Genomic DNA, 27,842 nt, shown 5'->3' with positions numbered 1-27,842 from the left:
TTCAAAATCCAGTACCTAATTTTCCCCCCATCTTGGTCTGTTCATCACAGATCGAATTGTTATTACTAGCCTATTTATCATCATTCTGCTAGCTGGCTTCAATTGAATCAATATTAATTACTCTGTATCAAGTGTAGTCTGAAAACAAAACACAGTACTGTTTGAATTCCATGTGGCTTTCAAAGAGAGAAGGAGGCTGCCTGGAGAGGCTTATCGCATTTTCCAGGGGAGGCATCAAGAAACTGAAATACTTGAAACTAGAGAAAGAAGAAACAGTGGGGAAAGGTTGTAGTATAATATACCGTGAATAAAACTAATGAATGGCAACCAGTAGCAGCAGTAAGTAGAATAAGATCCTTCATCTGGTCAATGGATTCCTTAAACATTGACTATGTTTGCCAGAAAAGACCCCTTGACACAGCAAATTAAGGCAGGTGTAGCTCCAGATGATAAAGGAGTTTGAGAAGCAAATAATTGTTGAAAACATAGACCACCCCTCCTTTAATTCTGCCACAGAAGTTAGGAAATACATGTTAACATCCATTAACTTTCATGAAATTAAAGAGGGGTTCCAGATCAAAGATGGAAAAAGTTAATTTTGGATTACAAGCCTCCCACACCCAGCATAGCTACTCTCCCAGTGCTCAGTACTGAAAGATTTTGGAACCAGTCATTGTGGCTGAGGGATTCTGGGAGTGGTAGTCCAAAAAAGTAACAATTTCAAGCTGTAGTCTGGATTTAGGGCCCACCAAAGCAAATAGCTGATTGATAGAATTGTGGATTTGCTTTAGATATGAACATGCCAGAGCTGGGGTCATAGGATTTTCCCCCTTCTTCTCCAGGGTATTGTCTTTCTCTGGGTAAAGCATATTTGTTCTTTTAGAAGGTAATGTATTAAATCACTTAAGTGGGGAAAACAAAATTCTGCTGATTATATTCAAAGGCAAGACTGAAGCATCAACCCAGCAAGGGTAAAGAACAGACAGTGCCTCTCCTGTCCCTTCCTTTTCTATTTTTGGATCCCCCCCCCCCCCACCAGCTTAGGGCCTGCCATGCATTTTATTTCTATATAAAAACATCTAATTCTCACCATAGTTTATTAAAGCACTTAGCTAGACTGCTGAAAATCTCCTCTTCATGTCCTTTCCCTTCCATTCACCTTGTAAGTTATAGACATCATTTCTTCAGTCTGTTCCAAGTCCAGAGAGATGGCTTGCCAAGGCATAGATGGGTTCAGCCTGCGCAAGAACTGTAGGCATGCCAATTGCATAACATCATCGACCATGAAACACAGAAACGTCCTTGTGAGAGCTGATAACCTGTTGCAAGGAACTGATCTGCTTTTAATGCTGGGGAGGGGGCACTAAAGAATTGCCTCTTTATAGCAGTAAGGAAAGGAAACAACACAGTTCTTTGTGAACATGAAAACTGGGTCATAGGTTTTATCAAACATAATGACAATTGATAAGGAATTATCAATATTCAGTCAAGAAACTGTAGGTGAGAATTGGTCTCCAAATTCCTTAGCCAGTCCCTTGAGGTACTGTGCCAACATCCAGACTGGCAAACTGTTTGACCAGTTGCCCAAATCTCGATAGTGACTTTCTCATGTTTGGTTTACCCTTATCCAAGTTCAATGTCATATTCATTGATTGGTGCAACTGCTGAGAAGTCTCAGTATAGCATCAACTGTCTCTTTTTCTACCACTGTCCTCCTGATAGGCTGCCAGAGATTGGAGACAGGAATATGCAGTGACATAGACTCAAGTCGATTGACTTGGACTCAAGTTAGATTCAGTTACTTCAATGACTCAAAAGCGACTTGACTTGTGACTTGTATATTTTTAATGATTGACATGATGGCCTAACTTGGTTCAGAAACATGGAATGGAAAACAGTTTTCCTCCTTTGAACAATGATTCATCCTCACTGTTTTTTGCCTATTGGTCATGTGATGAAAGTGGAACTTTATGCTTTCTGTACAGGAATCCCCCACTTTCTGTAGACCCCTTTCTCAAGCCTATTGCCTAACATATTTATTGTTCCCCTCCAAGAGATGTGCCCTGTGCTATGGAGGCAAGTCTTGCCTGCTGCTCCTAGAAAGAGCTTTAATAAGCTTCTCCAGTGTGCAGCAGGGACAAGCTGCTGAGCAGACTCATTTTTCTAAAATGCAATCTTGATAAATTGCCTATGATAACATAATTTGTTTATGGAACTTTTTGCATGTCTTGAGTTTATACTTCTTGAAACTCCACACACACACACCATACTCTCCACCTCCTTTTTTCTGCTAAAGTTGGTTCCCAGATTTAAGACTCAGCTTGACTCCTGACTTGAAAGTATCATGCAAGGACTTGAGACCCAACTTGAGACTTGAAGGTAGAGACTTGAGTCTTGGGGTAAAAGACAAATGTATCACTAGGAATATGTGGATGTTTTTAAAAATCAACCTATTGAATGCCAGTTTAAAAAATTATCAACAAGCTTTTTAACCACAAATCACAAAACTATGATGCCATTCAGAAGATCATAGACCAACTTCATGTTTAATAGTGGTTCCTACACAAGTACTTTGAGAGAGTATAGGGTTGATGCCAACTTCCTAGTCAAACTATGCTTTCGTGGGGTTGCACTTTGTAAGCATTAGCATCACCACATGATGGATGGGCTGTAATTATGGCTGCTATGAATTGTAACAAAATGATGAGTCAGGAAAGAGCTGCCACCATTTTTGAATCATAGGAGCTTTTTGTGCAGTCATTGTATGGAGATATTAGTTCCTCCAAACTAATATCTCATCAGAAGCACTGCCCAGCTGCAAGCTCAACAACCATCCCATCTGTTCTCAAGGTTTAGATTGGGCCAGTAAAAAAATATGAACTATTAGAAATAGTAGCCTTGTAATGTCCTCAACAGTTAGTTTGTCATCTGATGATATAAAAAAGGATATCACATTGTGCTCTCCTTGTAAGCTTCCAGTGCTCATCTAATCTGCTTGGGTACTGTTGGATTTAGAGCTGCATTAATTCTGTTTCCTTGCTACAAATTCATTTCCAAACAACTGATTCAGCGTCCATCCATAATATCCATTGTACTTTCCTCTGAACTGATGGTTCTGTGAGCTACCCTTAAGTATCTTTGAAATCCTTGAGTATAATTAAGCCATATAATTCACCACATCCCCAGCACTGTTGTGGAACTAGCAGTAATCTTCCCATTACATCTGCCCTTTGTTCATTTGTTCAACTTATTCAAATTTGTTCATTTCCCAAAGAACAGCGATAAAGATCTTTGCCTTACTTCCTAATCTGATTTTGCAGTTAATCTGAACTGGGTGGTGGTTCAAGTCTGTCAAGACTGATTAGGCCAGTCTCAAAGATCCTCAGTCTTGGCTCTGAGGTGGAAAGAGGGTATCTCCCTGGTCACTTACTTGAATGAGGATGTAAATGATTGATGCATCAAATTAAGAAAATCAATGGAATGTTCATTTACAAAAAATTAATCAGCATAGTCCTAAATGCAAAATCTTGTTTGTCTCAACAGAAAAGGCAAGTGGCTGATTAATACTGACAGCAAATGAGCTAACAAGAGTGAGGAAATCCACATAATCAGACATGCTAGAATAGCTGAAGATATAAAGAGATTCCCTCTCCTTCCTACACACACAGTAGCATTTTCCTTTCCTTGAAAATCTGGGTTGCCATTTTATCTCGTTCACAGATTGTATTTCAATTTATGTGGAAGAATGGTTTGTATATTTCATATGTAGAGGATAAGAACTCCTTATTATTCCTCAACTCCTTTGCTACCACAGGAGGTTGATAAGATTGACAAAGCTAAGATGGTCTGGCTGTGTACGCTGCGTAGATGAGAGAATACCTAGAAATTAGTTGTGCCATGTCCTGAGCTCTCAGAGGAGGAACATATCCTCTGATCATGTCTTCAGTGAAAGTAATGGCATCTGTTCAGCAACATGTAAATAAAAGGCTTTCTGGATATGCAAGAATGTTTTTAGAACTCACTGCAGGAAGGTAATGAATATTGTTTAACATGCTTTAGAGAGCAATAAATATCTGTATATTGCAACAAAGAGATTTCCTGCAATTGTAAAAGATAAAGTCTCTAGAGATACGTTTATTATAACTAAAGAGTTTATTAAAAACTAAAGAGATTGCATGTACAGCGCTGTGTAAATTTACAGCACTTCATAAATAAAGGTTAATAATAATAATAATAATAATAATAATAATAATAATAATATTCATTGGTTTACACTTCTATCCTGCCTTTCTCCCAGGAGTTCAAGGTGGTGTCCGTGGCTTTTCTTTCCCTCACTTTTATCTTCACAATGTCCTGTGAGTGCTTTGTCTCTCTTTCTCTCTCTCAAAAACCTGCCCACCTGTCTGTATACCCATACAAATATTCAGACAGCTTCTAGCAAATCAAATCAAAAGGTATTGCACTGCTATTCTATCTTTTCCTCCTTAAAAGATTTTCTGTGGTAAGAAAAAAAAAGGTGGTAGAAGCAGTGGGGAAACATGAGGTGGGAGGTATTTTCCAAATGGCTGGTGATATCACCTGTCTTCTCCCTGACCATAAAATTCTGTGAACACTGCCTAGCAGTCTGTATCGCAGTTATCAATTCATAGCCTAGAGTAACAGATCTGCAACTGTGCTCACTGACACAACCTACTCATGATTGTGATACTGTTTCCATGATCATAGCTGCCCTTGCAAACCAACCTTACCAGGCAGTAGCTGTACTGAGAAATGGAAGTTTGTTCAGCTGGTGGTTGGGACACAGGAGGGGGATGCTTTCACCTCCTCTCCTACCAGCAAGAGAGGCTGTAAAAATCAGAAGCAGGACTCCTGTCACAAATCTTTGCTGCAGCCTCACTGGCTGGTGAGAAGAGGATGGAAATGTCATCCTCCTGAACCCCGATTGCCACTGAACAAACCTCCATCTTGATGTGGCTGGTGGTTGGAAAAGTAGGTTTCAAGGCCAAGAGCCATTACTTAGTTATATGAGAGTCATATTGAAAGGTCATAACTCCTTTATTAACAACATGAGGCATATGCAACTACATTTGTTTGTTGTTGTTTACTACCCTTGGGTCAGCCCCAACTCATGGCAACCATGTGGATCTCCAAGCACCCCATCTTCCACTGCTCTCCTTAGATCCTGTAGATTCAGACCCATGATCCAGTTAATTGAGTCTATCCATCTTCCTCTGTGTCTTCCTCTGTTTCTGCTGCCTTCTACCTTTTCTAGCATTATTGTTTTTTCCGATGATACATACCTTCTGATGGTGTGGCCAAACTACAACAGCCTCAGTTTAGGCATTCTGGCTTCCAGGGAGAGTTCAGGCTTGTATATCTTTTCAAACTACATTTGTAATTCATACATTCAAAAAAAGCAGGCAACATAAAATATGGTCCCCTGTCTGGAAGCATGTCAGGTAGAATCTCAATGCTATTTAGGCATTCTTCTAATCATGTGGGAGCTAGTTTTCAGTGAGCACTCCTACACATTGGAAAGATGGGGTTCATCTGTCCTAACCATGTAGGTGAGGCTGTTTAAGGTACAAAAACACACTCAGGCCTGTTACAGACTGCCAAAATAAAGCTGCTTTGGGTCTCTTTGGAGGTATGCTATTTAAATGATGCATGGGTCCTAAGAGTCCGGAGGTCTCACCAAAGCCACACTCCATTCCTAAGCACTGGAGTGCAGCTTTGGTGCAACTTCCGGATTCTTAGGATGCATGCATCATTTAAACAGCATACCTCCAAAGAGACCCGAAGCAGCTTTATTTTGGCAGTCTGTAACAGGCCTTAATGAAGGTAAATGCATTGCTATTGGTCTATATTTTAATGACTGTTAAAGAGTTCTCAGAGCTTAGGAACCCTCCAGGCTGCACAGCCAATGGTTATTCTGGCAGGGGAATTCTAGGAGTTGTAGTCCATAAAAGTAAATTTCCCAAGCTCTGGGATTTTGTTATATTAATCCTGGTCAAATCTTTTGGTCCTTTTAGTCTGGTGTTGTTCTCAGTGACCAGAAGAAGATCTCCTAGACCACTGAAGGAACTTTTGCAGCCCTTTCATCTGAAACTCTTTTCACTGGAAATGCTAGGTCAACAATGTTGTTGGGTTTTTTTAAGTCTCATCATTATCTGGAAAGAATGGTAATCCCTGTTAGTTTGATGGTGTCTCAAACACACACACACACACACACAGAGAGAGAGAGAGAGAGAGAGAGAGAGAGAGAGAGAGAGAGAGAGAGAGAGAGAGCCTGTCAGTACAAAATGGTAGGGAACAGAAAGAGAGCATTGTAGGTGACAAGATGGAAATTATGTGATTGCTCAACCATGATCTAAGAAGCCTGGAAGGCACAATTGACTGCAGCAAGCAGAAATATTTCCAAGCCATTGATCCAGGCTTTGCACACCATGCCAGCAAGCCAAACCATAGCTTGTCAGAGTCACTTAGCAAAACCCTTTTTAAAGCTGCCTTGTTGAGGAAGTCTTTCTGAAGCTTGCTCAGTAGGAATCTCTGTTCTTTCTCCTTTTAATGTGTGGAAGCAGCTTTAGATGTGAAGGTTTTTCAAAATCTACAGTTTCACACTTTTCTTACTGATTGAATAACTCCCTAGCAGTTTTTTTACAGCAGGGGTGGGGAAACCGTGCTTTTCCGATACCGTTGAGTTTACAACTCTTGTGAACATTGGCCTGCCAAATGGAGGTAATAAAAGGTAAGTCTAAAGATTGGAGGACTGTAGGTTCCCCACCCCTGCTTTTGAGGTCAGTTTTTTGCAAGTAAAGAACACTGGGATTGTAAGGTTTTTTTCTTTAACATTGGTTTCCAAATGTGCAAATTGAGTATCGAATACCAAGCAGGCAATCACACGGATAAGCACTATTAGGCTTGAAGCAGACAGCGAAGGTGGTGTAGTGGTTTGAGTGTTGAACTATGATTCTGGAGTCCAGGGTTTGATCCCCAGCTTGGCCATGAAACCCACTGGGTGACCTTGGGCAAGTGCCATTCTCTCAGCCTCAGAGGAAGGCAATGGTAAATCTCCACTGAATGAATCTTGCCAAGAAAAACCCATGATAAGTTCGCTTTCAAGCTCTGGTGTTGCCATAAGTCAGAAATGACTTCAAGTCACACAACAGCAACAGCGACAGCAACAAAGCATGACTTCCAAAGCTCCAGTATTATCCTAATAATACCCTAGACTACTACTTGATCCCCAAACTTCATACTTCTTTCTCACTGGGTATATTTATGTAATTAATTTAAAACATTTAGATTCCAGCTTTTTTCTGGGGAGGGCAAGGCAGCTAACAACAAATAAATTAACAAACAGGGTCTGAATCCTATTTGTTATCCCAACGGAAGTAGACTCAGTAAACCAATGAGATTTTCATATAGGTTAACCCATTGTTTCAAAATTTTGTGATAGGGATTTACTCTTAACTGGGAGTAGGTAATTCAGACTTAAAAGGCTGCTGAGGCTGCATCTACACAAAGTAAACTCGCTTAAGCATGTGCACATAAACACAAACACACCCACACACGACTGGGGCAGGGAGTCCGTCAGGCCTTTATAAGTAGATCAGACTGCCTGGACTCTGATTCTATACAGAAGATACAAGTGAATTTCTGCATCACATTTGTTGGATCCATTGTATTCACATGGATATCAGAGGATGCATTCCTCACACACTCAAGTCTATGCCTCTTCAGTGAATGATGGAGCTGCCATCAACTATTTGATCTTTTTGTTCCAGACTAGATGGCAGTAATGAATATTGTCATGACACAAAATCAAACCTAATTTCATTTTCTGGGGGACAGCTGTGACTTCTGTTGTAAATATGATCCTATTGTGAGGTTTTGTTTTTATTAAGTCTTGGTTTATTTTTTGTGTTACAATGATGGATAGTTGCATATACCATGTACAAGTCTTACCATCCCTTGCCAGTACAGACAATGGAGACAATGTTTTAAAAGGTCTTTCTAAAAAGCATTTTGGAAAGACTTTTTTTTTTAAAAAAAAGTTCCTTATGTTTCTTCTTGAAGTCAAGTCAAGAAGAAACATTTTCTTATGCTAATGATGTTACAGCTTTAAAATACAAGCTGAAAGTAAAGTACATTGGTTATTGGAGCAGGAACTGTGGCAACTTAACTTCACTGCCTTATTCTGTACAGAATAAAGTACAGCTAAGAGAGCTGAACTAAAAATGTGTAGAGAGAAATAAAGGAATCCTGTAGCACCTTTGAGACCAACTGAGATAAATGGGATTTCTAGTGTAAACTTTGATGGAGTCCAGACCCCTTATAACATGAATGGAGTAGCTCTGCAGATAGCCTTACATGCCAGCGGGTGGGCAGGGAGAATTTGAATTGTAATAAAAACAGAAATCATGTGGGTATAGTGATAGAGTGACACATTCAGGCACAACAATGGCCATAAAGAGTTCTTAAAAGGACAAAGATGAGAGACAGGTTTTATACATAAGCCAAGATGACTGCTGCCACACAGCAGAAATAAAGCAGTTTGACATCACTCTAACTTCCATTGCTCAGTGCTATAGCAATGTGGAATTTGGAATTTGGTGAGGCACCTGACAGAGAAGTCTAGATAGTTCACAAATCTACAAATCCCAGAAATCTATAGCACTGAGTCATGGCAGTTAAAGTGGTGTCAAACTGCACTATTTCTGCAGTGTGGATACATACAATGAGCAGATAACATATGAATAGAAGCAGTAGTACTTGTTATACCTGTAAGTTCAGCCAGTAAGCCACACTCTGGAGTGCTGCCAAGATAGTGGTCAGAAGAAAGTACTGCACACTATGTTTGCAGCTTGACTACACAGGTTGAGACCCACTATAGTGTGTCCGGCAGTCTCTGTCTGTTGTTATGTGCCTTCACGTCACATCTGACTTATGGCAACTCACAGTTTCTTTGGCAGATTTATTCAGAGGAGGTTTCCCATTGCCATCTTCTAAGGCAAAAGAAGGTGAATTACTCAGTTTACCCCATGGGTTTCCATGTATACACAGAAATTGGAACCCATTTCTTGCAATCCATTCATCACTCAAACTACTGCAAGTAAGTTTGTTTCTACTACATGTCTTGTTTTTCAGCTTATATAGTAGGCTATAATTGTGACCTAAACAGTAGTCCCCCAAAGCTAAACAGTATGTATGAAAGAGTAGAAATTAAACTAAAGTTCCACTTTAGTTTCCATAGTACTGGGAGGTAGTTTAGTAGACCTCTTTTTCTTGACCATACACATGTTAGGGAACTGCACTGTCCAATTAATCCACCTTTTGTCCTTGGAACAGCATATTTGAAGTCTAGCATGCACATGTCAATGCAAATTATCCAGTTTCTCATGTTATTGATTGGAAAAAATATTTATTACTATTTATCAGACACAGTAGTGAGAACCGATCAACATACTCTCATGTGGCCACATATTAGTAATGTATAGACTGTTTTTAAATGTATTACAATGTGTTTTAATCTGTATGGTTTAGTTTCATTAATTATAAGCTACATTAATGGGCCACATAGACTGAAAAACAGCCCAGGATTAAATAAATACTTTTTTTGTGATTTGATCACTTTAAGTTTACTTTTCCCTGAGAAACATGGAGAACGTTTAATGTGCTATTGGCAATTCATTACTAGAACTTGGAAAAGTTACTTCTCTGGAATACAATTCTTAGAATCCCAGCTTCTGGAAAGTGAAGACCCCCAAAAGTAATTTCTCTGAAACTTTGGCTATTCCTACAAAAACTAACTTGGAAGTTAGACTAGATATGTGGAGATTTTATATATATATATATATGCCAATCAGCCTCTCCGAACTCCCTGGATTTCAAGAAATTTTCAGAATCCAGTTTTGTTTTGAAACATTATCCAGATTCGCAACGTAAACACATTTCTGACACATACTTCTTCTGTATGTTGTGTTCCTTTTCATATAAACAGTATGTTATTTCCATACCAGTCTTTCCGCTAAATAGCAGAGTTCTGTTTTACTGATTAAAAGACTGGAAAGGGAACAAATGTAGATTCTGGGGAGCATAAATAAATCTGTTTTAAATGAGTGGGGTGGGGTTTGGTATGCTCAAATGTCCCAGAATGGTATATCAAATCCTGCGGTTCTTTTGAGGTTTTTATTATAGGAACCCACAAGCAGATCTTCAAGGATAACAGCTCAGTGCCAGTTCACATACTTGATGTCTGAATGCTTTTAAAATGCAATTTTATTTTGTTGTACTGGAAAATAGGGTTGCCACTTTTAATTAATGGCCAGGGGTTGGTGACTTCTGGTGGTGAGTGGAACCATTTGTCAAGGCCATACCAGACAAAGAGGGGCATCCTGTGCTAGAGGACAGTTGCTCCTCTTCAAGGATCTATTCTCCTTCAGAGAGGGGAGGGGGAAAAAACTGAGAAAATTTCCAAAGTCCCCAAGGGCTGCAAAATCAGTCTTGGGTGATTGCAGCAAGAGCCACCAATAACATGCAGCAACGTAGCATGCAAAATAACCTACACCAGTGATGGTGAACCTTTTACAGACCGAGTGCCCAAACTGCAACCCAGACATCACTTATTTATTGCAAAGTGCCATGTCCCTCTGGCTTTCTAGTAAGAAACTGAGGCAAACTCTGTGCTAGGGCAACAGCATGTGTGCCCACAGAGAGGGCTCTGAGTGCCACCTCTGGCACACGTGCCATAGGTTCGCCATCACTGACCTACACTGCCTTGTTCTAAAGCTAATGGCAGTATGGGGCCACATTTGCACCAATATTAAGCCTAATTGTGGTCCATTTTCATTAGCTGGTTGTAATATCTATTTTGACACTAAAGTCCTTACCAAACTACACTTTTTTAGTTGTATATTCCATTTTAATTGCCATGGTGAAATTCTATGGAAACCTGGCATTTGCAATTTGGGGAGGGCGTTTAGAATTTTTAGCCAGAGAGCTCTAAAATATGTGTTTATTGCAGAATTGGAGCAGGAGAATAGTGGCTTTCTCTGTGCTTTACCAAATGGTGTTGTGGCACTTTCATTCCCTTCCCATGGGAGACAGTTGTAAAAGCATATCTTTTGTCGAACAGATTTTTCCAACTTGAAAAAAGACATGCTTTACCACTGTATCCCATATTGAGAATTGAAGAGCAGTAAGGAGAAAGTCGTTACTCTCTGGCTCTGTTTCTTTTTTGTTTTCTGTTGTGATAAGACACTGAATTACAAACCCCAGAATTCCATAGAATATTGCCATGGCAGTTAAAGTTGAATAATAGCACTACAACGGTGTAGTATGATAAGGATTTGGGAATCCTTATTATTAATACTAGTGTAAACCCCTTTTTGTGGCCTGCTTAGCTCACTATAGAGCAAGAAATAGAGGAATTCATGTCCCAAAGAAGGAAGGCAGTCTGTAGCCAAACAGTAAAACATGGTAAGGTAAATGATGCTACGTCTGCACTAGGCCTTTGTTTGGGAATAAAAATAAGAACTAATTTTCATTTCTGATTAGAGCTATGCATGAAAATCAACCATTTCTTCAACAGATTTTTCAATGGCTCATTACTGTCTGAAATGGTGGACAACTATCAAAACAGTTGTGTATGATCATTTTCTAATTACAGTACATGCCTCTTTTCTATCATTCATCAACCTCAGCCTGATCTTTTGATTTCAGAAATGCTTCATTCTTCCATGGAACATGAAACCTGAAGCATTCATTAAACCATCCCAAAGCTTCTTTAACCACAGATCTATACCTGTTTAGGGCGGTCAGTAAGGTTTTTGAAAGTGCTGAATTTTCCACTGAACTACAGATTAAAAGTTTAGAACAGTACTTTCATTAAGCTGTTGGCTCAATACCAATAAGACGCGATTGGCTAATAGTCACTAGATGGGTTATTGGCTGTCTCTCAAGAGTTAAACAGAAACAAGAACATTCAGTGTGTCTTCCTGAGTAAAATGTAGCAATACAATCATGTAGTAAAGTGGATTATCCAAAGAGGAATGGGAAATTGCTCAGCTGGGACAGAGCTATGCCAGTTTGGAGGGCAAATCCCTAGACTGCCAACCAATCCGGGTTTGCCCTCCCCCCCCCCCCCATAGAAGGGGAAGGACCATGAATCAATATGGTAGCAGGACCAGGTATTGTTTTGAAAGCCTTTTATAGCAAAGGCACTGTGGAAAGGTGGTCCAGGAAAATTACCTGTGCTATGGAACAGGTAATTGCCCCAGTTTTTCCTTCCCCAGTTGCTTGGTGATAGCAGGCATTCCAAACAATAGCAAAGATTCCATCACCTTAGCTTATCTCAGCAATGTACAGTCAGCCCTTCTTATACACGGATTTGTTATACACGGATTCAAGCATACACGGTTTGAAAATGTTCCAAAAAAGTATAAATTTCAATGATCAAACCTTGATTTTCCCTTTTTTATAAGGGACACCGTTTTGCTCTGCCATAATATTTAATGGGACTTAAGCATACACGGATTTTGTTATACACGGGGGATCTTGGACCCAAACACCAGCATATAACAAGGGTCCACTGTATATGAGCTGCAACTGGTAGAAGGTGAGGATGAGGTGTGGGTCTTGGGGGCTGGAGACAGTGGGGGATACTGCATTGCTATTCCTTTTTGGCCCAGGACAGACGGTCCCGAAGCATCGTGCCATTGACAATTCTAGGGTTAGGGACTGCGCACCAACCTCACGTTCCCTAACCCTAGCATGTGGTAGTGGCAGCGGCAGCGGCAGCATCCTGTCTACATGGGCATGACCATCTTGATGTAAGCGACGCACAGCATATACACACTGCTGCATGTTGCTTACATCATGAGTGCACCATTGGCGCACTTGTGACATCTGCCCGGCAACCCAAAAAGAACCCAGTTTTTCCGGGTTCTTTTTGGGGTGGAGGGACACTGGGCAGTTTTGCTGCTGCAGCGTCCTGCCATGGGAAAAATGGCTGCCGCCAGCCTGACACAGGTATGTACTGGGCCTGAGTTGCTTTTAGATTGCCGGTACATGAGCTTCACTGTTGCAACCCAGTGCCTGAAAGGACAGAATACATGGCTAGGATGCCATGTTTGGCCTGGTGGCCTGGTTGGTATGCTGCCCAGAGATTTTTGATATAGGCCTGGGTATAAATATATTGATAGATTTTAAAATGACAGATCCCAAATTGAGAAGGTCTGCGCCGGCAATATGACTGTGGTCTCAGCTATGGATATGTTCAGTATGCAAATGAAAATTAGTGTGAAATTGAACCTGAGAGACTTGCCCATCCCTATGGTACATACACACTTTAGAAATAATGCAGTCTGATACCACTTTAACTGCCATGTTTCCATCCTACAGAATCTTGGGATTTATCGTTTTATAAGGTCTTTAGCCTTTGTTACCAAAGTGTCCTGGTACATTACAAAACTACAAATCCAAGGATTCTGTAGGGTTCAACCATGCCAGTAAAAGTGGTGTCAAATTGCATTACCTCTGTAGCATAGATGTACCCCTAGTCTCAGCTGTGAACTCTCTCTTTATTGCCAGTATTAGAAATGACCAGCAGTGACAAGTCTTGCACTTCTTTATCTCAATTTTTTGTAATGTTCCACTTTATAGTGAATGGGAGGAGAGGGTTGTCACTGTAAAGATGAGGCTTCCATATGGATACATTTCCTTTCTCCTCAAAGCAAACAGAGCCCTAGAAACAAATCACCTCTTTGCTTCCTACCCACCCCATCATCTGATTTGCAGCCCATACAGCTTGTGTTGAATTATAGCACACTGTCACATTTATAGGGTGATTTCATCAATTGATTTATTTAATTAATTTAGCGTCTTAACACTCTGCAGAGGGTATGTGGCAGAGTGTGGCATTAACTGTATCCTTCAGCAATAGATTTATTTGAATTTCTTCGGCCAAGATTTATCTGGAATACCTCGAGCAGCTCTTTAGTTCTCCTGGTGCAAAAGGCAAACAGCATGGTACTGTAAAGAGGACAACTAGGCCAAATACTCTTGAGGCCCCCAAAGGGAATATTCAGCTTCTTCCCATTTTGCTGTCCAGATACAGGGCTATGGGAAAATCCTTGGGATATAGATCTTCAGTTCTCTGTTTCACATAAAGGGAACAAGAAAGACTTACATGTTGTAGAGTTAATTGTAGGTGTATATTTGTGTGTGTGTAGTAACTAATAAAGGTGGGAGACAATAATATTGAGGAGATATGGGTGAGTCAGGGACAGAGTGATTAGTATGTTTTTGCTGTATTAAAACAAACCAGTAAACTTTTAACATGGGGAATGGTTCCATCTTAGAGACTGCTTATGTGCGTTCATATACTAGAATTCAACTCAGAGCAAGTAAAGTTACATAATATGAGCAGATTGCAACAAGGGATCTGCTTGAGCCTCAGCTCAGCCCCGGAATATCTTTTGAGGGCACTGTTCCAAGCCATCCTAACCATGGGGGGAATTCAGCAACTATATACATTGAGCTACACCTTAGCAACACACTGTGTGTAACTGTAAGTCTACCTCTGAAGAGTGTTTTAGGAACTGTAGCTGCTGCAAAATTCATTGCCTGGAATGCTCTTGTTGAACATAGTATGGCAGGTTTGCACCTACAGTAATGCTGCTGCTGTTGTTGTGTGCCTTCAAGTGATTTTTGACTTATGGAGATTCTAAAGCAACCCTATCCTGGGGTTTTCTTGACAAGCTGTTTCAGAGCGAGGTTGCTATTGCTTTCTTCTGAGGCTGAGAGAATGTGATTTGCCCAAGGTCACCCCATGGGTTACTTGGCTTTGTGGGAAATAGGTCTCCAGAGTCCTAGTCCAACATTCAAATCACAATGCCAGACTACAGTACTGGCTTCCAGATTATTCCCAGCTGCAACTAGGCCTTACCAATAAATCCCTAAACATCTTAGGTTTAAAAAAAATACCATTTTTTCAAGATATGCTTCGGAGGCCCACCAACAAGGGAGGACAGGATCTTTTCTGTGGTGTCACCCTGACCGTAGGGAGCCTACATTGTTTTCATCTCTATTTAGCTTCAGTTAGGCTGTTAAAACATTTTGTTCCACATGGCTTTTAGATCATTTTCAATATATATCATAAATATTTTGATCCGTTTCCTTATTTTTTTGTAATATGTTTCTTATTAAGTTGTGTCAAAGTTTTAAAGTTAGCTTTTAAACTGAAAAATTAAAATTGAAAACGTATTTAAAAAATTGTAAGCTGGCAACTCATTAACAGTTTTATAAATAAGCAAATAAATACAGAAACTATGACGAGAAGGCTTTATGAAACTCTGAAATTCATTTGAAAGGAACATAATTGGTGGAAGGAAACCACGCTCTTTGAGGAGCTCACTGGGTGGGACCAACAAGATCAGAGACAAAATAGAGCCACAAAGAAACAAAATGGAGAAGTGAAGACATTTTTGAAAAGAAGATTTGTCTTCAAACAGGGAGAGGTGCCAAAATATCTCCATGAAGACTGAGTATTTTCAGTGGTTCAGCACACAACACTGCATGTTCCTATAGGGAACTGGAGGAAGTTGTGGGGACAAGGCACTGAAGTGCCCCAGAATAAGGTATAACTGGCTGGAACACAATGGAAGTACTCTGCTCAGTAACAATTTGTGCTAAACTGGATGGACTAATGCCAGTCGCGGGCTTCATCTCTCTTGCAACACTGGCTCATGGATTCAGGCTAATCCAATTTTTGGAAAAGGCTTTCCTTGAGTAAGTGACATAAGATAAAACAATCATGCCTCAAATGAGAGTCTTGTGTACAGTTGAATTTTCTCTCCTTGCTCTGCAAGTCATCTTTTGATAAATTAATCAATGGAAACACTTAAAACTTGGCATAGAATCTGTCCCTCCTCCTTCCTCTCCTCCCTTTTCTGTGATTTTTGAGTTAGATAGTCTTTCCTTATTACTTGTTATTGACCTCTTCTCTGATTTTTCTTCTTCTTAAGGGGATTGTCTCTGCCATTCTAACCAAATGTACACAAAATGAAGGATTCATTCCCATCAATAAAAATCTCTGGTAAGTGCTTCCACATTCACTGTATAATTGTGATTGATGCAAGTCACCACAGAATTTTGTCAGAGCTTGCAAGAGGAAAGATACTCTCTACCCTAGACACAACCCAATGTGCCCTATTTGGCTCTGGTATTCTAGTGCCAGTTCATTGTTTGTCATGCCTTCACTCTCATTGGGTTTCTTTTGTCCTGATCTGTTTTATTCATACTGATGCACATCACCTGATCCCCCATTATCTGATGATGACTCTCAGCTTGAACATGATGGCTGCTTCCATTGAACAGCATTGTGCATCGAGGTGATGTGCGAGTTTTAGCTGAGGTTGGTAATGGCTCATTTAAACATGGGATTCCTCCTTCCTACAATAAACAAGTAATGTGTGGCCCATCCCCATAGGTCTATTTAAACATTACATAGAGCTTAGAAAAATTACATATGTGGACTTGCAATCCCAGAATCATCCTGCTGGTATCACCAAAACTGTTTCCAAGTGAAAAGTATCTATTAGGTTGCTCTCAGGTGGAGGAAGTCTATCTTCCTTTATTTCTAGTAAGAGACCCATGACACCTTACAAAAATTAAAAATATAGTGCGAAAATTTTAAAGTACAGAAATGAGAAACAATGTGAAATTGAACTTGAGCTACCCATCCCTAGTCTCAGCTGAAAACTTCCTCTTTATTGCCAGTACTAAGATATGACCAGCAGTTACTGATGATACATTTGTTTGTTAAATTTATCATCTTCCTTTCTTCCAGTGAGATCAAAGTAGTGTGCATAGCTTTTGTGTTCCCCAATTTACCCCCACAACAGTCCTATGGAGTTTATCACATGGGGAAAAATTGAAAGTTTAAAATGGTAAGAACTGGTTATTAACTCACAATTGTGCAAATGGTTTTCATATGCAAAGTACGGTTATCCCATTCAGAATCCAAAATCACTCTGCACTTGCACGCAAATGCATGAATGATTTTCACACGATGGGACCAAATGTGCCTCCATTCCGATAATGATAAAAGAGCATGCATTCGGAAAAAGTGATCAAAACTGCAAGTGGTTTTCACACGTATACCCCAACAAATCTCTCTCTTTATGTCCCTGCCTTCTCTCAGTAGCTGTTTCTTTAAGAGCTGTGGCTCGGAGGGAAGACTGAAGTGATCCTCAAACTGTCCCCTTTAAGGGATTTTGGACTTCAGCTCCCAGAAATCTCAGCCATGTTGGCCAATAGCCTGAGATTCTGACAGCTGAAGTCCAAAATCCCTTAAAGGGGACAGTTTGGGGATCGCTGCTGCTGAAGCAGGAGACACACATGGAGAGAGGAACACGCCAGGACTCAGACAAGTATTCTGAGGCAAGCATTCATTCACTCTCTCCTCTCTCTCTTTCTGCCCTTTTAAACTTTCAATTTTCCCTGTGTGATGAATTCAAGTATATCACACTAAGAGCATGATTGGCTCATAGTTCCCCACTTGGGAATTGAACCTGAATTTCACAAGTCCTTCACTAACACTCTAACCATTGCCCCATATTGACTGACTGATAGTAATGTGGCTGTGGACTCCCATGTTATTACTTGTAATAACTGGTTATTTTGGATTACAGTATTTCCTTGCCAAGGTGTGGGGCTGAGTATCATTAATGTGGCATATTATCACGCGATCCACTCTAAATCTTTGAAGCCACATCATGTTCATTACCAGGAGCACAGAACAGAAGCAACCACACAGCAGCCAGTAATGTAGTAAACATGCAGATGGCTGAATCTAAGCACAAGGCATTCATTTTTCCAGAAGAATAGGCTGACATTACTGTAGAATTGTGATTTTCTTATGAACATCTGCATAATAATGTTGATCTTAAGCCCTGTATTTTATCTTGACTGAATATCTTTGTTCCCAAATTCTGTGGCTTTTTCTTCTGTTTTTGAACTAAGCACAAGGGAATGGTACCAAAGGCACAGTGTCTCTTTCATGTTCTCAAGAATGCCTGAGAAAATGCAGTGACTCCTAATGGAGAGTTAACTAGCTTTGAACACCTAGAGAGGTTCAAATGAGCCTGCCCATTATCTCTAGCCCTTTTTTATGGTGCTTATCAGACAGGATGAAACACTTGGATGAAGCACTTGATGGTTTTCAAGAAAAAGTGAAAAATCAATAGCTACTTACTTACAGCTCTTGCAGTATGCAAATAAACTCCCTGTCTAGTTGGGTCTAAGGAGAGGAATGAAAAATAGTGCAGAAGACAATGGACGTTTGAGTTAAAGGGAAAGGTCTTCTGTTGAAGCGAAGCTGCTTCAGTCACTTGCTGTGTGTTTAAATACATAGGCAACCAGATCATGGAGAAGCATTAAATAAACGATGCATTAGAAGAGATGTGCCTTAGCTACATTATACATTTGAACCTTTTCTGCCCAAAGAAAGAAAGATAAAATGTAGAGGACTGGCAAGAGTCTGTATCTGAAGATATACTGTGGAATAATGATGGAGAACCTATGGCCTATGGGCCACATTTGGGCCCCTAAACTATCCCATCCATCCCATGGAGCATCTGCAGAGGAAGCAGAGGCTATACATCCAGCAGGCCACATTAGCACATCCAGTGCAACCAAAAGTGTTATCACATCACTTCTGGTTTCATTTTTCATTTTTGGAGCTTTTTCCTTTTTAGAAAGTTTTAAGGGAATGTGAGGGGGAAGGGTTTGAAGGGACAAAACTGCTGCATCTGGGGGCCTTCAGAGACCCACTTTGCGGCCTGGAAGACCTCCTGTGTTGCCCACCCCCTGCTTTGTAGTCTTAGAATAAGGCTCCTCTCCAACCCACCCTTTTTGAAAGCTTCCCCTGCTATTGAGCTTTGGCCTTGAGGTCATGATTCAGGTTACACAAAGAAGATGAAGGAGAGGCAATTATGGTACTATACATTTAGCCAAACCATCAGGAGTCCGAAGATCAGGAGACTCTTCTGGCTCGCATTCCAATCGTCTTTTTCCTGTGCAGAGTCAGACTTAGAAGACGATCTTAAGATCCAGTCAAGTAGGTATGGATGGAGATGCTCCTTCAAATAACATGGCCCCAAGCTATTTGGGGCTTTAAAAGTTAATACCTGCATTCTGAACTGAGTCTGGAAATGGACTGGAAATCACAAAGCACTAATGTATTGCGATCATATAGCCCTGGCCCTGTTAAAATCTTGATACCCTTTTGAACCAGATGGAATTTGCCAAACCATTTTCAGAGGCAGCATCGTATATAATGCATTGCATTAATCAAAATGAATGTAGCAGATCATAGCTAGTCTGTCTCTAGAGCGGGTCATGGTTGCTGTATCAGCCTAAGCTGAAAGAAGGTGCTCTGTGCTGCCAAAGTTACTTGCAGCTTCAAGGACAATATCCCAACTGTGAACCTCATTGTTTTTTGTGGGTTTTAAGGGCTATGTGGCCATGTTCTAGACGAGTTTATTCATGACATTTTGCTAGCATCTGTGGCTGGCATCTTTCTCTGAAGATGCCAGCCACTGATGCTGGCAAAACGTTAAGAATAAATTCTTCTAGAACATGGCCACATAGCCCAAAATACCCACAAAAAACTATGGATGCCGCCATGAAAGCCTTTGACTTCACATTGTGAACCTCATTGTTAGAAGGATTACAGTTTCCTCCCAACTGAATTATAATCAGACAGCCAATAGAGATGATCTATCCAAGAACACAGCCAGAGCTTCCCTCAATCTGGTACCTTCTAGATGTGTTGGTCAACAATTCTGACCCACTCTCTACCACTCATCTCTGCAACGTGCAAGAACCTGCCAAAAAACCCCAACCTTTCGATCGCTATCTCTTAGCCCATCATCATTTGCACTCCCACATTCTTAGCATCCATTCCCACTCCTAACAAACCATGAGATTTTATTTAATCTCATAAACAAGCACAAACATTAACACAGAATGATGGAACACTACAATGTCCCACCCATTTATCCTTAGAACTAGTAAGCAACCATTTTCAAGCAACATAGTTAACTGTAATTATTTTATTTTTTGTAACCAACATGTACAAAGTCATATTCCAGAAGAAATGAAATGAGTAAAGATGAAGTTCCTGAATATTCACTTTTCAGTGTCATTTTAATACATTTTTACTTGTCTATTGGCAGCGATTTTATGCAATTCGCATATCAATTTTAGAGTTCCTCTATCAAAAAGTAATGGGAAATAAATATAATGAGTTACTTCCCAAACGTCATAGTAAGCAATGACAACTGGCTGCCTCTCAACCTTTGTAGCAAGTAATAGGAATGGATTACCTTTTGAAAGTAAATTTCTGTTCCATAGCTCTTTCCTGAGAGAGTAGCCATTGGGTTTCCAGCTTCCATCAGACACCATATAATGGGCTTGTCTCATGACTCCTTGACTGTTTCCTGTCTCTGCTAGGTCTTTGTCTTTTGTTACTACACTGAGCTGCTTTTCCTTTGTCTTGCTGGGAATCATGTTTTATGTTATCGATGTGAAAAAATGGTGGGGAGGCCAGCCTTTCATTTTTCCAGGTAAGAGACTTACTATGATCCTCGATTGGAACAATAAACAACAATGTAATTTTCCAATAATAGCTCTTTGTAGATGTTTGATTGGTGCCAGCTTGTGCATGTTATCAGGGTAGGATAATACCCAGTGGTGTGATCTGTCTTGCTATGGTAGGCCTGCAGACATTCAAGGATATGTTGTGTCCCAAAATGGATTGTCATCTGGCTTTAAGTGAGTAGAGAGCCAAGCAGAAGTTCACAGGTTTTAATAATCTCATCTTTCTTAAATACGTGGAGTTCTTTGCAGGTAAAACAGCTACACAGGGTCATTGAAAACAAACAAGCAATTGCCATTCAGCAATAGTTGCCAAAAAGACAAAACTCTACTTCCCTGCTCTACTTCTGCCATCTGGTGAAATCTTTTTATTTCCAGAACCTTTCCCGGCTCCTGGTGTTGCTGTGGCTTTCACCTGTGAATGTTGAGAATGTTTAGTGATTTATTGAGGATGTATTTTACAGGTTAGTTTTATGAGAGTTTATGTTTAACTGTCAAATTTTAACAGCCTTTTTTAAAAGTTGCATGGTGTCCTTTTCTGCAGAAGGACAGAAAAAAATAACTAATAAATAGATTACTTATCATGATGTTTGGTGCACAGATCATTCAGCCACTTGGGTGGGAATTGTAGGACATCAGTACCAAACATATGGAAGGGTTGCTTGGTGATTCATATAAGTACTTATAGACATTAACAAGTGATGCTACTTTGAAAGTGGAGCAACTATACCTGGTTGAAGGCAACAATAAATCATTTGGTATTTTGCTCAATCTTACGACTTCCTCTGGAGCCACCTGTCCGTCTCTACTTAATTATGTGTTTGTTCAGGAATACAGCCTTGTAATTTATTAAGCTGCGGTGCCAAATGGCTTATGCCTATAATAGGTCATAATTCAGGTATCCAAGCTAGGCTTTTGCCCTCATCAGTCCCCATAATGCTGCTTAAAAGTGTGCATGGCTGATCTTCTGCTGAACACTGTATATAATATTCAGGCTCTCTAAATCAATTTCCTGTCATCCCTAGCCTTACTAGAGAATATCTTACAGTTGTCCAGGATTAGTGGAGGCAGTCCTTACTTTTTTATATATGTTCTCTGTAGAACATCTGTCCCTTTGTTCTACCTATGTTATCCTTGGGGGAGTTGTTGAGGATGCCTTTGAAAAATATTGCTAGTGCCAGTATTTTGCAAACCATTATGTCAGTTAAACTATTGTTTGGTAATTAAAGTTATTGGCTGCCAAGTCAATCAACCCCAAACCTTGTCACTTCTCCCCTTTCAGCCCATTGAATTCTATTTTGGTTCTGTTACAAACCCTGGCATCCATATCTTTGGCGTTGCCCTTGACTCCATGAAAGGGACCAATATTTTTGACAGTGAACACAGCTCTAGCTTCCACTTAATTTCTAACACTTTTTCCTGCCTAGTGAACAACCTCAGTATATAGCAAGTGTATCAAGGTGGTGCTTATTGATGTACCTTAGTATCAAGGTGGTACTTCTTGATGTACCTTAGTACATTAGTGTTCACCTTAGCATTTGCATTCACCATTGCTTTATGCAACACATGTGTATCTTGCTACTTTCAGTAGGAGTAGTCATAACAAGCATCCTGCATTTTAATATTTTTTTTAAAGTTTTTATATCTGCTGCTTTTATAATCATTATTGACTGTGACTTTAATTGTATATTTGTTGTATGTGAGATTGAAAGACTGATTAGCAAAAGACTCATTAAGTAAAATTTAGTTTGGCCTTCACTGGAGGTAGCAGTAGAAATAATTGCTTCCAAGATCATGTTGTTTGCTCCTGAAGGTTTAGAAAAAGAGAAAAGGAAAGAAGCAGAACAGTTCAGTGACTCCTCATTCAACAGTTGTTTCTATTTGGGACTAACAAAGAGGATTTCAGCCCCAGAATCCCACCGCCACCATGGGCAATGAGTATATCCTGTAGTTCATCATCAAAAAAAGGAACTTCTCCAAGCCCTGGATCAATCTGAGTATATGTAGTATATGAGGCACTTGCCCCTCATTCAGGACGAATTTTCACTGAGGTGGTAAACATGCCTTGGTGGTACCATTTCATGTTGGTAGTTGGTGTCCTTGTAACTCCTTCAGAAGTTACCTCCACAAAAAATGTCATGGAGAAGATTTCTAATTTATTTATTTTTCTTCCTGGCAAATAAGCTTAAAAACAAACAAAACAGTAGCAACAACAACAAAACCCTGGATTATTCAGTCATATAAAGTTGCAGTCTGAACTAGTACAGCCAGATGTTGGATTACCATATATAGTCGACTATAAATTGAGAAATTTATGCTCCAAATTGATCCTAAAATTCTGAGCTGACTTATATACAGGTCAATACACTAATACTGTTTAGAAAGGTCCTGAAACAATTACTGCTGTGATGCCCCACTCTTCCTCACTCTTCATGCCTGGAGGCAGAAGATTTGTGGGTGTGAAAGAGATTCTCAATCAGATTTTAAACCTTCTCTTCCCATCAAAGAAACACCCCTTTTAACTCCACTTCCTTTTCTCCCCAATTTGATTTTCAAACCTCTCCTCCAGCACCTGGGAAGTGGTGTCAGGTGGTTGGGAGAGGTCCAGAGAAGGATAAGGAGGGATGGAAGTGGGTTTTCTCCTCTCCATCCTTTGTTATATCCCCCTAAGTTTTACCCTTGATTTACCCACAGGTGATATCAAAATCCATGATCTTGACCCTGAAACTTTCCCTCAACTTATACATGAGGTCATCTTTACCCAAGTGAATATTGTATTGTTTTCTTGAGAGAACCAGGCTTTTGCTTCCATGAACCAGGATTCCAGTTGACTGTTAGTCTTGTCATCTCTCCAAAAGTGTTAAATTTGGCTCCAAGAAGACAAACCCAGTTTTCTAGAATTCTGAATGCTTTAAGATTTAAGGGGTGGTGGCAAGTTGGCAAAGGATGCCACTTCTTGAGTCACTTTTTAACCAGGGCTCTTGGGCAAGGAGAATAGACCAGTATATGTCCTCACAAGTATAGTGATGACGATTCATACTTCATAAGGAAGCATGTGGGCAGTATAACAGGTTAGCATTAAGATATATAAAATGTCACAGAAAGACTGTATGAACTTCCCCACATGGGTACATCCTAACTGTCTTATTTTTGTTTTTATCACAAATATACAGGGATGAATTCAATCCTCATCTATGTTGCAAGCTCCCTGCTGGGTTCTTATTTCCCTTTCAGGTGGGAAATGAAGTATGCAACTTCACATGCGGAACCACTCTTTCAGCATCTGCTGGCCACTTCCCTCTGGGTATTAATTGCCTATCTGCTCTACAAGAAGAAGTTCTTTTTAAAAATATGACTGGGGGATTCAAGAATGTAATTTCTCTCTCAACTCACATAATCCAATCATTGTTATTAAGAAGATTATGGTTCCAAAACCTGACACTACATACTAGACGTGATATTTTTGATGACTTATTTTGGGGTGGGGGGTTCCACAAAAGCAGCCATGGGGAGCCACATTCAGCTCATTCAATCCATTTCACCCCTAAAGAGGTGCAAGTTGCACAAGTCTAGCAAAAGTGAAGACACTCTTGCTATACAGTTGCACTCACAACCAAAATAAGTGAATGTTCAAGATCTGCCTCTCTTAAATCCATAATCTTGTGCCAAATGTATTTAATGTAATTTGGAGATCATGTATTCCCTTATAAAAATTCTTGTTTGGCCAAAATCCATAGCTTTGGAAAAAATCTGAAACCAATATATCTAGTACTCCAAAGGGCAATTTTATTTATCCTGGCACTATGGCAGCAGCCCAGTCTACTGGCTTGAAAGCCAGAAACTAAGATTTGATACTCATTGGTTTCCAATACCTATATCCTCTTAAAATACTCAGTAGCTACCATTTCTCCTATCCCTAGTTAGAGTTCTTTCTGCCATACATCTTTTGTCATGTTCTTACTCTGCTTCTCAGTTAATCACTGGCTCATAGGTCTGTATTCATTTCCAGCATCTGTAAGGACCTCAGTGTGCTATCCTTCAGATAGTGCTGAAACAAGTGACAGGGTCTTACCAAGTGCCTGGCATAGGTCAAGGTAATGCACTCTGTAGGATCAAATGAATTTTAAAGTTGTCATCAAATTGTATTTAAACTAAACTGGACAAAGTAATGATTCTCTTTATTTTAACATCGGCTCTCTGGAATATCATACTTGCTAAGACCACTGGGCAATGTTATGATTTAAGCTTCAGAATATTAGCAAGACAGGTTTATTTTGTTTAGAAACTTGTCTTATGTTCTCTCTACCTAAATGCTAATGTTGTCTTAGGGTAAAAAGCAGTGGAATTTGTTAAGCAAGGAATTCATTTGTTCATGCAAATGCTTTTCAAACCAGCGTGGCTGCCATGAAACCATGGTATTTTGTAGAGGATACTGGACACTGGAACATATTCTGGGATACACACTTGGCCAATCCTTTTGGGTCTCTCCTAGGGTAAGTCGAGGGTTCCTCTTTGTGAACAAAGTCAGAGCTTGTAAAAGTTACTGTTTTAGACCACAACTGCCCAAATATTTCAGCCAGCATGGCTTTTCCAAACTATTTCTTAAATAAAACAAACAATGCTGCATATTGTAGAGGAAGATCAGTATTAGCAAGGAATCTGTGCTTTAAAGAATTGTATCTACTATTACTGATCTTCTAATTAAAGATCCTAATGCACTTCTAAGGAAGGGTTCCCTATGTCACAGTTGGAAACCTCCCCCCCCCCCACATCTTATGTGTGCATAGAACATGATCATTTCTATGTTCTCATGAAGCATAACTTTATGATGACAGAGACAAGTGCATAAAGGCCTGTGTTCTTTACGTGCATAGGATCTTTCTTGGAATCACCTGCTATATGTTATTTACTGGAGAATGCCTGGAGAGCAGCATCTGCGCTCATCAAGACTGTACTATCGCCTCTCTTCATGGATGCAGCTGCTTTTGCATTGTGTATATGCAGTCAAGCTGAAAACCACAGAAGATGAGTCCTTATGATTGACCTGCCAACTTGGCTGCTTGAACACGATCCTAAACAGGAACTCATATGTCAAAAATTATGTTTCAATCTATAGAGGACACTGTATGGTTTTTTCATTGAGTCTTTTGCCTTTTGTATACAAAATTGTTCTTGAACTTGTTTGTTTTTGAAAAAGGGAGTTCCCAGAGTACTAACTGTAAATCCCAGGGGGTCAGTGCAGAGCCAGTTTCAACAGCTGCAGCAGTTTTCCACGAGGATTGTAAAATTCTATGAAGAGTGCATGCTGTCAAACCAGCCTAAAAGATATAGATTTGAAAATATGACAATTGGCCAATATGTGGTCGAGCAAAAGGAGATTGATTATCATGGGAGGTCTTCATATAGGTAAGCATCCTATTACTGAGATGTCACAAAAACTTTTGCATTAGGGATGGAAAGAATATTCAAATATATATTCCCCCCCTCTGTCCTCCAAAAAACAAAGGCCAAAAACATGTTTCTCAGGAAACCTGAGCAAGAGAAAACAGGATGACAATCTTTGTGGATTTGCACAAAATTCATGTATGCTATTTTTTGCATAGAAAATGCTATTTTCTGCACAAAAATACAATGTATCCCTCCTATCCATGGATTTTCTATCCACTGATTCAAGCATCCATGGCTTGAAAATGTTTTAAAATATGTAAATTTCAAAAAGCAAGCCTCGATTTTTTCCATTTTATATAAGGGTCACCATTTTACTATGCCATTGGGACTTGAGAATCCACAGATTTTGTTATCTATGGGGAGAGGGGGTGCCCTGGAACCAAACCCCAATGGATACCAAGGGCCCACTGTACAAATTCTGCCCAGAATAAGTCCTTAGCGGAAGCATTTTCTTCATAAGAAACATATTTTCTTGCATAGAAAAAAAATCTTTCTTGCGCAGAAAATGCCATTTTCTCGGCAAAAGTACCACATGTGAATACTGTGCAGAATAAATACTGAACTGTGAATAGTCCTTGTGAACTGTTTTTTAAAAAACATTTTCTTGCAGCAGGAAGAAAATTGCTAAAATGACTCAGTGCTTCATTTCTCAGTGAAATTAACAAAGAATTACATCCCTATTTTTCACGTCCTTCTGTACGGACAGTAATTAAAATTTTGATCCAAGCTGTATCCCTTTGACTCATTCAGTGTATCATACATGGAAAGCTCAGAGAGTAGAGGACACATAGATATAAAGGTAGGTAGCTAATGTGAGAAGAATTCCAAACACCCAATGAATTGAAGGAAAATTATTTGTGGATATCTGAAGAGAAATTAATTTGAATTTGGAAAATAATTTTAGCAGAGGAAATAATTAGCTGAGAACTAGGATATGGATTGGAATTGTGCCAATGGCCACAAGTTAAATTGGTTTTATAGTCAGGATCAAAAACAGTGACCCTTGGAATGCCAGTTGCTGGGAAACTTGAGCGAGAAGTGCTCATGCTTGTGAGCATCCCATAAGCATCTGGCTGGCCATGGTAGTAACAGAATGAAGGATAATGCATAGATAATGGAGAGAATTTGGCAGAGGAAAGAATTTGTAAAAGAAGAAGGAGTGGTGATGTTGGATGTTGCATGAGAACATGTTTTTTTTCTGAGTTATGTCATGCTTCACCTTACCTAAAAGGCATCCTGTTTCCACCAGCATCTCACCAGATGCTTCTGAGGACTCAAAATCAAGTTGTGGAAGAGGTATCGATATATTGCAAATGTATTCCAATTTTATACTAGTTACAGCTGCTTTATTGCTTCTCTTGCAAAATCCTGGGAAGTGTAGTTGCTAAGATTTTTTAATAATTCGTCCTCTTTCTCTTTCTCTGCCTCTGTTTCTAGGCTTTAAATCTACATATAGGGTTTGTCTACATTACCTATATACCCAGAATTCCTGCCTGAGTTGGCTGTGTTTACACTACACAGCCCCAAAACCCCGAGTCAAGTCTGGGCTGTTTACACAACACCTAAACCCGATTTCTACCCCTGTTCCTTTATTAAAAAGACTTTGGCTCCGGGTTTTTCAGAAAACCTGGAGCAAAACATGGCAATGGCAATAGCAATAGCAGGTGACTACCATTCCAGGTGGTCCCTGGGAGTTGGGCAATGCTGGCGCTGTGTGGGTGCAAATCACT

At 39.9% G+C, this 27,842-nt stretch overlaps 1 pseudogene; it reads left to right on the top strand.

Moving 5' to 3' along the window:
- The window catches only part of LOC149318912 (heparan-alpha-glucosaminide N-acetyltransferase-like), a 175,307-nt pseudogene extending 151,286 nt beyond the window's left edge, over positions 1-24,021 (top strand).
- The last annotated feature ends 3,821 nt before the right edge of the window (positions 24,022-27,842 follow it).

The sequence above is a fragment of the Sceloporus occidentalis genome, unplaced genomic scaffold (assembly GCF_023333645.1).
Source record: "Sceloporus occidentalis isolate IW3139 unplaced genomic scaffold, rSceOcc1.0.p SCAF_2, whole genome shotgun sequence".
Classification (NCBI taxonomy): Eukaryota; Metazoa; Chordata; class Lepidosauria; order Squamata; family Phrynosomatidae; genus Sceloporus; species Sceloporus occidentalis.
This window is presented reverse-complemented; position numbering and strand designations above follow the sequence as displayed.